The sequence below is a fragment of the Pteropus medius genome, unplaced genomic scaffold, assembly GCF_902729225.1.
Source record: "Pteropus medius unplaced genomic scaffold, Ma_sr-lr_union100, whole genome shotgun sequence".
In the NCBI taxonomy this organism is placed as follows: Eukaryota; Metazoa; Chordata; class Mammalia; order Chiroptera; family Pteropodidae; genus Pteropus; species Pteropus medius.
In genome coordinates, this window is record NW_024354875.1 from 27167490 (window position 1) to 27180063 (window position 12574).

General features: G+C 32.9%; 1 pseudogene; it reads right to left on the reverse strand.

The window, feature by feature from the left end:
• Positions 1-1767: 1767 nt before the first annotated feature.
• LOC120597420 (uncharacterized) lies at positions 1768-1883 on the reverse strand (annotated as a pseudogene).
• Positions 1884-12574: the final 10691 nt, after the last annotated feature.

The window sequence follows — 12574 nt, forward strand, 5'->3', positions numbered from 1 at the left end:
AACTAAAAGAAAAAAAATCTGCCTTGGGGACTATGAAAACTTACTTTGGGTAAAAAAGTAGTCCTAAGAATTTGATTTTTGAAAAATGGTTGACATCTTTGATATGATGCTAAAAGGTATATGTGTATATATGTATATATAACAATGTATATTTCTGCATATAGTTCTATGTATATAGTTCTCTCTCTCTCTATATATAGTTTTATATAGTTTTCAAAAGGAAATGAGGTGATAATTCAATATCTGGATTAATTCACATTGAAGACCGTAAAAGATGGATTTGACACTGTAGAAAGTTGAATCACTAATGTGAAAAACGGTGAGTCTCTCAGAATGTACAGGAAAAGGCAAAATAATGAAAAAGATGAGGGCAGTCATAGATATGAAAAGCCAAAAATGTAAATTCAGTCTCAAAATTATACATGATCCGAAGAAAAGACTAGAATAATTGGCTCAGAATCACCAAAGATAATTGGTGAAAAATGTCTTGGGTTGATAATGCTGGTTGAAAGGTTCTCTATGTTCCAGGCAAAAATCAATACAGAGAAATCTATAGGTAGGCACATCTTGGTAACTAAAAAAAATTTCCAGTACAGTTATAAAATATTTCAAAAATACCTAGGTTATAAAAAGCAGGTTCTTTGTAATAAAATAAAAATCATGATGACATTAGATGATTCCTCTGTTATATATATAGAAAGATAATGAAACAAACTACTCATTCTAATTTTTTATAAAATTTAGAGGGGAAAAATGTAATTCATGAATTTTATAGAAAACCAATTATTTCATGAATAAAGACAGCAAAGTTAATTTCTATATAAGCATGCTTTCTAAAAATACATAACCCATATATTTTCAAAAGTAGCATGAAAATACACATCAGTGAACCAAAAGACAAATCAAAATTAAGAATTTGAAAATGACAGTGTCAAAAAAATGTATTTATGATGCTCTCCTTACTTTTTGTGGACCCTAAATTTAGTAACTCTGTGGAATTAAGTGTTTATATGTGGATTTAGAGTCCAGGTTACCACATTAGCTTTTCCATACTTCCCTGAGCTCTTCCCAGTACCAGGAAATCTGATGTGCTTGCAATATTTATTGACAAGTAGTTCTAAAGGGCTATCTTAACAATATAGCTCAACAACAATGAAATCATACTGTCTAGGTTAAGTCTGTTTGCTTAACCAAGCAAATTTGTTTTTATAAGGAAGTTATTTAACCTATCTGTGCCTTAGTTTCCTTATCTGTAAAATAGGAATATTAATAGTAACTATATCATGGAATTATAAGAATTAAATAAAGCAACATAACATTGATGTTAGCTATTGTTATTTCATATTTCTAAGTAATATTTCATATTATTATTTTACATGTGTAAATTAGAGAAATGAATAAAAAACAAAACAATCTTCTGTGAGGGGAAGAGTATAATATATTGTTTACACTGTGTAGTACAAACCAAGCACAACAAAATCCCTCCTTGCCATTTTTTAGTAGTGTGAATTTGCACAAGTTACTGAATCTTTCTGAGCTATATATATATTTTTCAACTGTAGAATGCAGCAAATAATATTTAATGTCTATGTAGGGTGAGCAGTACATCATGGTTTGCTCTGGATGTGGACAGGTTTTGCACATAAAGTTTCACATTCTAAAAACCCCTCAGTCCAGAAAAACTGGGACCAGTGATCACTCTATTACAGGCTGTAAAGAAGATCAATTGCTTAGTATGTGATCTTTTATTATTATTATTATTATTTGTGCCTACACCACCTGGTCTTCCTAGATGGTCTCCCATTTAAGTACTAACCAGGCCCAACTCTGCTTAACTTCCAAGATCAGACATCGGGCTTGTTCAGGGTGGCATGGCCGTAGACCATGGACTGTGGCTTCACAGGGGCATGAACCCAGGACCTTCTGCGTGTAAGCAGACATGCTAACTGATACACTATGGAACCACGTCCTTAACATGTAATCTTAAAACATGTATTTAATAAATGTCTTGCATTATTAACATTCTTTTTTGTAATGTCTTCAAAATCTAGTATATATCTTACATTTGTAGCAAATAATGAATACCACATTTCAAGAACTCAGTAGCTACAAATGGCTAGTGGCCACCATGTTCTACAGCACAACTTTAGAACAGCGGTCCCCAACCTTTTTGGCACCAGGGACCGCTGTTCCTATGAGAATCTGATGCCTGATGATTTGAGGTGGAGCTGAGGTGGTGATGGGGAGTGGCTGCAAATAAAGATAAAACTTCTCTCACTTGCCTACCTCTCACCTCCTGCTGTGTGGCCCGGTTCTCAATAGGCTATGGACCAGTACTGGGTGTTGGAGACCCTTGCTTTAGAATGATGTTGAAATAAGTTGAAGAAGAGATAAGTACCTTCCCCAAACTGCTTTTTTACTCTCTATCAAGAAGATGATCGTTTTTTCATCTTTCCTGTTTCATATACTCACTCAAAGTTTCCAAATCTATGATGTCAGATATTATGGTTAGACAATGAAGTTAAAGGATATTTATCTCATATTTGGGATTATCCATTGATCAACAACTTTATATATGTGTGAGGTTTTATACAACTACTTTCTGAGAGAAACCAGGCCCTAACGCATAGGCTAGAAAAGCCTGTGGCTTACTCTATTCTATTGCTTACTTATTTTTAAGTGGTATAAACTTAACCTATATTTACAAATAACTGGGCTAGAGAACAACCTTGAGTTTTTGGTCATTCTTTTTTTGTCTGAAAATAATGTTTTCCCAAGAGATTATAAATCATAACATGAAATACAAAATGGTGGTAGCTAAAGTTTAATGCTTCCAAATTTTTATATCAGTTGTCTACACCCCATACAACTATGAGTAGGTTATAAGAGATATTCGTTTTGTGATTCTAATGGATATCAGAAAATCGTCAAACTTTTCCTTAGCTATTGCTAAATTTTAGACATTCTACCTTAGATTTATAGACTCCACCTAGATTACATAGTTAATAATATTATAATTAAAGAATGAAATGAAGCAATTTAATCTTATCTTCCTCTAGCACTGAGATAACTTTTTTCTTTCTTAATATCCTATAATCTCTAATTACACCCATTTAATAAAACCAGAATTAACTCAAACTAGACAGTCTTTTCTACATATAGAAACTGATATTATATGACAATCTAAAATCTATTATCTGATTATTTTAGATAAAAGCTAGGAGGTAGATGTTGAAACCATCTGGCTTAGGGTGGCAAGTTACATCTCAGATGCCAACCCTAACTGATTATTAGTGGTTGTATGTAAGGTTCTGCTAAGGAGAACTGTGAGGTCTGGTATAGTTCTCTGTAAAAGGTGAACTAAAAATGTCAGCAATGGCTGTGGGAAGTTGGAGCACATACACACATCTTTACCTCTCATTGAGAGCAATCTTCAAAAAAAGGGAGCCCCTTGCCTAATAGGGGAAAGGTGATAGAGGCACAATTTTAATTTCAGCAGACTGTCTGGAGCTGCAGGTAGTGAAAAACTGGGTCAGCTGAATTCTAAGCCTAAAGGAAAATTTTGCTGTTGGAATTCTGCAAAAAGAAGTAGAATCATGGTGCAAATGCTCTCAGGGCCTTTCCTAGGGAAGCAGCTCGACTGAGCATACTGAAAGTGGCAGCATGTTTATTTATGTGGTAACCAGTGACATTAGCAGAGTGTGGAATGAAGGTGGCAAAGAAGATCAATTAAAAAAAGTGAAAACCTCTTAAAATGTCATACATATGAATAAGACCATATCAAAATATTCTAAAATTACTTTTATCACTATTTAGCGGTGAATAGGTTATATTTGGATCTTCTTACAAAAAGATAATCTTTAAAATGTACAATTGTACACTATAAGAACTAGAAGTAATTTCACTTATTCCAACTCATCATTTAGCAAATAGTTAACAGGTCTAAAGAATATGGGTGAATTCTAAGGTCTAAGAGTTTATGTGTATCAGAACTGTGTCCAGAATAAGGTCTTCTGGTTCAAAAAAGGTATTCGATTTCTGTAAGAAATCAGGATCTGACTTTTAGAGGCCTGCTTAAGTTTATCACAGGACCCCTTACATGTTATTTAATTCATTTTACCTCCAGCGGGTAGACATTTTCTAAAATTATTTTGAACAGGTAGTTTCTTATTATCTTTAAAGACCCCTAGAATATTCTGTTCTTTCTGTCACTTCAATATGAAAGGGAAATAATTGTTTATCTTTTACCTGTCTTCCACTTTACTACTTTCTTTGAACCACATTTTTTAGAGAAGGGGATACATTAACATCTTTTATGTGTTACCTCATCTTTTAAGATATATAAATAGTTTCAATAGAGTCATACTTTATATAAGAAAAATTCATAACTAGTAAAAGTTGTATATTTTGTAATACATAATTTAGAACTCTATTCTATTGCATTTTAAATAGAAGAGTGACTAGATTACTAGATGACTCAGTGGGAAAAAATCAACATTAATCATAATTGTATGTAAAACTCAGTTTTAGGAATGCTATAAAATGTGTTGATTTTAGCCGAAAGTAATATGTTTATTCATTCACTAAATATTTTGAGTATTATGTGCTATGTACTAGGTACAACAAAAAATTAATCACAAAATACCCATAAAATACTTATATTTTATGGATAGAAATGTACAAATAAAACTTTAAGATGGTATATTTTATACAAATAACAGATAAAATGTTATCAGAGTACAGAAAATACAGTCCAGGAAGACTTCATGGATGAGATGACATTTGAGGCTTGTAGAATTTCCAAAGAAGATAAGACATTGCAGAGAAAGGGCAGAAGGAAAAGCAAGGAGACGTAATACTATATGCAATTTTTAAAGAAGAGTGAAAAGCTTGATATGACTAAAGTACAGGCTATATGGGATGAAGTGGCAGAAGATGATTCTAGAAAAGTATATTATATTTTGGGAGTATACTCCTTAAAGATTTGTACCGGGACTGTATTTTTAAAACACAGACCGTCATCAGAGTTATTTTAAACAGAGAAATGGCAGAATAATATCTGTATTTACAAAGGTAACACTTGTGGCAACATGGAGGGTAGAGTGGAGAGGAGAGGCAGGCTGCAGTGAACTTAAGCTGGGAATGAGGTATTGCTCAGGAGTCCCATAATCTTTCATATTTGCTTCACTCTTCCTTATTCTTTTTCTATTGCTTCATTTTACTTATATATCATCCCAGTTCCTTAAGACGGTTTACAAGGATTGTCATGATCTGGCCCCTGCTTGCCTTTCGAGACCTGACCCACCCTAAATCTTCCAATTCCCTATCAAATGCCAGCATGCTGTTCTTCCAATTTAGTCGTGTTACAAACTCTTTCCTGTCCTAGAGTTTTTACACATCTGTTGTCTCCTTCCTGAGGTGTTCATTCTGTCTCCCTTTGCATGGCCAACTAATTATATTTTAAGTTACACCTTGGCGTTACTTCCTTGAGGGATCTTGTCTCTCTAGATACACAGGCACATATGCTCAAACATACAACATCCTCAGCTCTTTTACATACCTAATAGTCCTGCTGTCAGGTCCTCTCCTATGCTGCAAGGTTATATAAAAGGAAAGCCTAGCCTAGACTTTTAAAATAATTACTCATACAGTTGCTTTTTTGTTATCATTTTCCTTCACCAGAAAAGATTTGGGACTGTGCATGTTTTGTTTATTGCTTTATGTGCTCAGGAAATATTTTTTAATAAATGAACATGGTTACCAGTTCAGGGCTACACAATTATTGCTCAATATCTACTAGATACAGTCTTTGTATCTGTGAGACAGAGGGAGAGAGACGAGAAAGGTTCTGATTGATTTGATGGCTCCTGCATAATGTTTTCTTATCTGAGGATGGGGGAGGAAGGGTTACTGAGTGTGATGCTCACTCAGCATAAGTGACAATCACTCAGCAGATTTAGTGACACTGGGCATGGCACGACAGGTACCACAAAGTGTGCTTAACATGTCAATAACCAGAGCAGAGGAATTGAAAAATTCATAGATAGACATACAGAAGATATTTAAGAACAAAAAGCAAACTATATAGATGGAGAATGACTGACTAGGCAAAAATATAGGCTCAAAATTATTTGGATTCTATTCAATGACTAGCTATGAGTCAATAGTATAATGCTGCCATTTGAATTTTCAGTAGCTGAAATATGTTAATAGAAGGATTTTATGTAACTACTTCTCATCGTCATCATTACTATAATATATCTGTTCTAGGCTCTTCTCCTTTACCTGCAAATGGTAGAAGAGAAAATGATTGGTGCAGAGATGAATAAAAGAAATGAAAACTGTGAAAACTGGACTTATAAGAATAACTAGGAGAAGAATATTGAAGAAGAAAGATACATTTTTTCTTTTATTAAAAAAAACCTTATGAATAGAATAACAAAACAGTTGTAATTATTACTAAGGAACAAGAGGAAATAGAGTTAAATTATTACCCTCACCAACAAGATTATAAGCATGTAGCTAAGGACCACATTGTGTATTCACTGTTATTGCAATAGATGATGTTGGATTTTTCTGTCCTGTATTTTCAGGATGAGAAGAAAGATGGATACCTTCTGGATACAATAAAGGCTAAATTTACATCTACTGAAGTACTTACTCCATTGTATTGTGATTTTTTTTTTTACATGAGTTTTCCACGTTAGATATTGGCCATGTATGGCAGAGACTATCTTCTTTATATCTGCCCAACTCCTACCACATAATAAGCAATGTACCGGAATGTGTTAAATATTGAAACTCTGGTGGTAGTTATATGGATAGATAGAAAATGACATATTGATAGATATATAGAGAGACAAATAGATATGAAGTGTAGGGTTTTTTGAAGACAGTGACTGGCCTGAATTGCTCTTAACTCCATGTTCTAAACCCAAATTTCTTCTTTATATAATAGCTCAGAAAGTATTGTTGGAGTGAAACAGGCACTTAGAGAGGCTAAGACTCTCTCCTGATTGCACTTTGGTTATTCAGCAACCCAACATACTCCCCAGATCATTGCTTTCTTGGTCTTTATTCATTAGTTATACAGCTGGGAGCTAACGGTTAGTGTGGCCCAGGTGTGCTGAAGCCAGGCTCAAAGAACTTGGAGAGATTGTGATGGAAGGCAATTAAATATTTAAAGGTAATAAAAGGAGCAAGGATTAGTATTGCAATAAAATGCCATTAAACTTAAAAAAAAAAATCAAGCCAGCATATTTCTGTGTAAGGTTGGTGGTTCATTTTACATCTCTTGATCTGTAGGATGAGATTCGTTTCTCATGGGAGAACACTTCAGCAAGCATACTAGAGTTAATTGCATTTAGCTATTTTAGATTGTAAAATGAATGCACATTGAATATTAGACTGTTCATACCACAGTTCTTTGCAGAAAGTGAAAAGCAAAAGGGCATATTTCCACTTTTGTTTAAATTTTAATTGCATTTTGAAGAGACCCAGAAGCCTGTAGCCAAGATTTGCAGATATGAGAATCTAGGTCATCAGAGTAGTGCATAAACTCTATCTTGGACTATACGATAGTGTTTACAAGGAATGATTTAAATAATTTTTTTCTATTGCATAGTGAGTCAATAAAAATATTTCAGATAATCATGCTAGATAAAATGGATTAATCCTATTCATCACATTCTATGGATTATTTCTTTTTGGTTCCTGCTTTAGGCTGGGTGATTTTAAAAACTGATTTCATTAACAATTGCTATAGCTATTAATTGAAAATATAGACTTTGGACTCATCTCCCTTATATTATCCTGCAGAAGGGTACAGATTCCAGCTTCCCGCTTTATATCACACCAACTTAATTTGCTTGACCTTTGGTTTTCTTTTACAAATAACTATGGGGCAAGAAGATCAATGTTTCTTTTTGTGTTTTATGTTAGACCAAACTAGACATGGCCTATATTTTTATTATTTATTAGTTTTTAATATTTCTTTGCTTGTTTTTATTTATTCTCACATGAATGCCATAGCAATGGCAGGCAGATGTGAATTTATCTGAATCCCATTTACTGGATGAAATCTTTTTAGCAGGTGACTAGACAAAATTACACTCTTATTTATGTAAATTATTTGACCTTTCATACTTCTTTTCAGTGATAATTTCAGTGAGAAGTAGGGCATACTAAAATGGTAGCTAAATATATTTTTAATTTTTTTTTCCAGAAATTTTTCTAATATATACTGGTAATTTAATTCAAAAACAATTTATTGTGCCAACACTTGGGTTACTGATATGAATATGCCTTGCTTCCAAGGAAAGATTGACTGAATTGTTAATTTTCTTTTTAGTTATTGAATTTTATAAATGTGAAATATAAGCTTTATAAAAGGTAATGATTATAAAACTTGAAAATTTGAGTTGAGCCACATTCCTAGATCTTATATTTGAATGGCATGTTTAACTACCTAGTATTCCTGTTTCTAGATAATAATAAAAATATATCAGGTAAGGAAAAGTTTTATAAAAATAACTTCATCAATTCTAGACTTTTTTTTTCTGGTCAAAACTTCTGACATGATAAGCTTCTCATTGTCCTTGAAGACAGACCTACCTTAAGATAAAAGAGAGAAGCATTTTGAGCTGTAGGCTAGGGCCAGATTTTAAAGAAAGCCCATTATACCTTTAGTTGATCAAAGTAATCAAAAGTTGGCTTTGAGCAGTGGAAACACAATCTTGACGTTTTGAAGATTTATAGCCTCTTACTTTCAAGACAATTACAGAAAACTTTCAAAAAGCTCTTCCTAACTCTATGATAAGCTCATTATAACCATTAGCACATTTAATCCTCACAACACACCTAGGAGATGTGGCACAGTTTGGTGGTTATGAACACATCCTCTGGAGCTGGTTGGTATGGATTTGAATCTACCAGGATACCTAAATAATATCCCATATACAATACTTCCAAAATGGAACCAGTTGCTTTCACCCACCAACATGCCCCCTTACCTATATTTGCTACCTTAAACATTGGTACTGCCATCCAGTCACCAGCTCTGCAATCTGTAACTCATCTTCAGCCTCTGTTTATCTCCCAATTTCTAATACTCTTTAGACACATTTATTCCTTCCCTCCTTTCCAGCCCCCTACCATGGTATTCATTGCAGCTTGCAGCATTTTTACGTGGGCGCTTCCACTAACCTTGTCTCTTTTATCTGGGACTAAAGTGGGACCCATGAAGTGAAAAATAAAAACACCTGAAAAGTGAAAAATGGTGACAGAATATTTTTGACAGTAAGTTTTTGGGCCATTTTTTGTAGTAACTTATGAGATATTCAGTGTTTTTAAACTATCATGTTATTTTTGCTTTTTGGTGTGATGTTTATAGAGCTGTAAAAGCGTTCTGAAACGTTGTATGTTATTCTAACCAATATATTTACATTAAATCTATCTTTATTTTAGCTCTGATTTAGTCTTATATGTCTTCTTACCTTACTTTTTCTCACAGCCCAGTGAATCAAAAGTTGTTACTTTTCTAATTTTTAATAAGCTTAAAAATTTACCAATTTTATTTACATTAAAATTAATATTAATATAAAGTTACTCTTTTGTGTTTTATTATTTCAGGTGTTACTTCCTTAGATATTCTGAGTCATATCATTGGGATTATTTAACATTTCTAGGGAACCAAGTTTAATTTCCTGTATGTGTGTGTGTGTGTGTGTGTGTGTGTGCGTGTGTGTTTATGTGCGCGCACACGTGCTTGCCGTGGGTAGATGTGAGGAAAGGAGGGGCTAAAACTTAAAACGAGCTCAGAGAAACATTAAAGTTATATACAGTAATATTTTTAAAAATCAATATACAGTTCTTTTTGAACAGATATCTAATCAGTACTTTCTCATAAATAACATTATTCTATTTATGAAAAAAAGGGAATATTTTTAAAATTAATATAGCTCTTGGCCTAATGCCTTATGTTCTTTATGTACGTGCACATACACATTTGAAACAGAGTTGACGATGCAGTCATGGGAATTTTTAAAAAATATAGAATATTTAAAAGTATGTTATTTCTTCTATCTGTGACAGTGCCATTAGTGAGAAATATCCTTCACTTGCCAGAAGGAGTTAAGAAAACATATATTTAAAATAGCGTATTTTATCTTTTTTGGAAACCAGTTGACACTCTTTATGCAACCAAAAAAAATAATGATTTGACAGCATTTCTTATAAGCTCCTTAGAGAAGGAAGACAACTCCTGCAGCATTTCAATTAGCATGCATGTAGGCATTTATATTAATATAACTGCATATACACTTGAAGTGTTAATTCTATTCCCCTCAATTAACATACTGTATCCATTTGCCATGGCAACACTATCTTGATGAAATGTTACAGGCTCCTTATCGAAATGAGTCATGTAGTGACAATATGACTCTCTTCCCAGAGTACTGAAGCATCTTAATCCTGTGTTAGGAAAAGAGGGAATGTTTCATGAGTGTGTGGGCTGTAAACAGAACAAAGGGGTTATCTGTAATTCAGACTAAAAATAAATTGCAGAGTTAGCAACAGTATTCTCACTAAGGGCGCTACTCCAGAAAAGCTTCGGATGTAAAATATGTGTTTGAAATTTTCATAAAGAAGAATCTAAGCATAACACAGAAAAGCACCTTTTCTAATATCTTTCCCTAATTACTTTTAAAAAATTTTTCATTCAGCTTATTACTGGTAGACTTATTCTTGACTCTAATGTAATAATAAAATTATAAAAATGTCCTAAGGATGTTGTTATATATAGAGAGCATTAAGTGTCTGAACTCAGGGAATAGTAAATTCACTCTACAGCCAGGAACTGACAGTGACACTTTTTAAGGAGACATGCTGTCAACTCAAGAATGACATTGCTGTAAATGTGAAGCAGGAGTTCATTATCTAGCTTTCTTGCTTAGTGACAATTGGACAGAACAAAAGATAAAATTTCTGTTAATGTCTGATAACAACTCCATGACATAATACTGTGTGTTACTGTGTGTAAATATAAATTGTGAAGTCTTTGTGTATAATTAATATAAAGAGCTTGCCATCCATAAATAATGTTAAGTGCAATAATAAAAAGTGCTACTATGGGTATGCCTCTGATATATGACCATCAGGCCATTCTATATTGAATACACTTATAATTTCTCCTATGATGCTATCTGCAGATAATTTTTGATAGGGCTTGTTTCTGGTTCTGGGCCTACTTCCTTGATGCCTGGGCCATATGATCTTTTAGCTCATAATAAATGTATAATCATATCAATGTTTGTGTGTGTGGCATGTGAAGTGTTTTATTTTAGAGCAGTGGCTCTCATACTTTTTGATCTTAGGAATCTTTTATGCTCTTAAAAATTATTGAGAACCCCAGTTTTTGTTCATGTGGTTATATGTATTGCTATTTACTGTATTAGAAATTAAAAGTAAGAAATTTTTTAAATGTGTCTTTATTAATTTTATTAATTTTAAAATAACTATAATAAAACCATTGCATGGTAACATAAATATTTGTGTTACGAACTCTAATTTCCAAAACAAAAGAAACATGGTGAAAAGGGTGGCACTGTTTTAAGTTTTTGCAAATTTCTTTAATGCTCGACTTAATAAAAGACAGATTCCCATCTCTAATTCTGCATTCTGTCAATAGCCATATGTTGTTTTGGATGAAGTGTATGAAGTCAATATGGCCTCACATAGATATGTAATTGGAAAAGGGAAAAGAATTTTCATGGCTTTTCATATGATTGTGGATATTGTTCTTTAATACTAAACTAAAACTCAACGAGTGGGTATTTCTTATATCTTAGTTGCAACGTGGAATCTGAAACCATATTAATTAACTTGGGATTCTCTGTTGACATTTAAAATCTGTTAACCTATTTTGCCCTTTCAGTGGATCTTAACTCCTATATGATTATTATTATTATTTTTTCTATCATGGATTGGTCAATTGGAAAAATACTGCTTCACTGAGCTATGCAGATCCTCTGAAATATTAACACATTTCATTACACAATATGAAAAAATTACATTTTTAATATCATCACGAACTCCTTGGAAAAGTTTTTAAGTATTGGGAAACTGTTAAATTCACTGAGGCAGTTACAAGTTTTCCAAAATTTTTATTATTGCTGGAAAATTTAAATTTTATTACTGGCAAAAATAGTGTTTTGGTTTTTTTTTTTCCCCTTGAAGTGACAGGCTCGTTTCATTCATTTCCAGGAAAATGCCTGTCGAATACTTAAGCCTGAATAACCATAGCTTGTCTGTCAGTTGTTCTTTCAGATAAAAATGGTGTCCCATGAAAAATGCAGGTAGTTTACCTCCAAGCTGAATAACCAATTGCTTTTCCTCAAAATGAAAAGTATAAAGCAGAAGAGTCTGTTGTGTAGTCTCATTTTGTCACACAATACTCAAAATATATGTATATATGGTCAAAATTTTATAAACAATAATTTTTACTGCTTCATCTAGTACATTTTAAAGTAAAATGGTATATTTTAAAACATGCATATAGCAGTAAGAATATAATATC